Here is a 654-nt window from a genome sequence, read left to right as displayed (position 1 = left end):
CTACCAAGCAGGAATGCTTTCAGTTTTTTCCTGTTCAATATGATGTTGGCTGTGGGTTTGTCACATATAGCCTTTACAATTTTAAGGTAAATCACATCTATACCTATTTTGTTAAGCATTCTGATCATATAAAAGAGTGCTAAATTTTGTTGAATGCTTTTTCTGCACATATTGAAGGGACTATATAGTCCTCGTTTTTGCAACTATTGATGTGATGGATTACATTGATAGATTTGTGTATGTTGAACCACCCTTGAGTCTCTGGGATGAAACCCACTTAGTCATGATGAATTATTTTTTGGATGTGCAGCTGGATTTAGTTTGCTAAGATTTAATTGAGAATTTTTATACCTGTATTTATAAGGGATATTGGTCTGTGGTTTTCTTGTTTAGTTGTGTCCTTTCATGGCTTTCGTATCAAGGTGATACTGGCTCCATAGAATGAGTTAGGGAGGATTCCTTCTCATTGTTAAGGAATAAGTACTGCAGTATAGGTACAAGCTCTTTTTTGTAGGTTTGGTAAAATTCAGATGTGAAACTGTCTGATTTGAGACTTTTTTTGTTGGAAGATTTTTTATTTCTGCTTCAATTTTAGTGTTAGATGCTGGTCTGTTAAAGAGCTCTCTATCTTCCTGACTGAGCTCTATTAAAAAG

This window comes from Otolemur garnettii, unplaced genomic scaffold (genome assembly GCF_000181295.1).
Source record: "Otolemur garnettii isolate 467f Iridium unplaced genomic scaffold, OtoGar3 scaffold00039, whole genome shotgun sequence".
In the NCBI taxonomy this organism is placed as follows: domain Eukaryota; kingdom Metazoa; phylum Chordata; class Mammalia; order Primates; family Galagidae; genus Otolemur; species Otolemur garnettii.
This window is presented reverse-complemented; position numbering follows the sequence as displayed.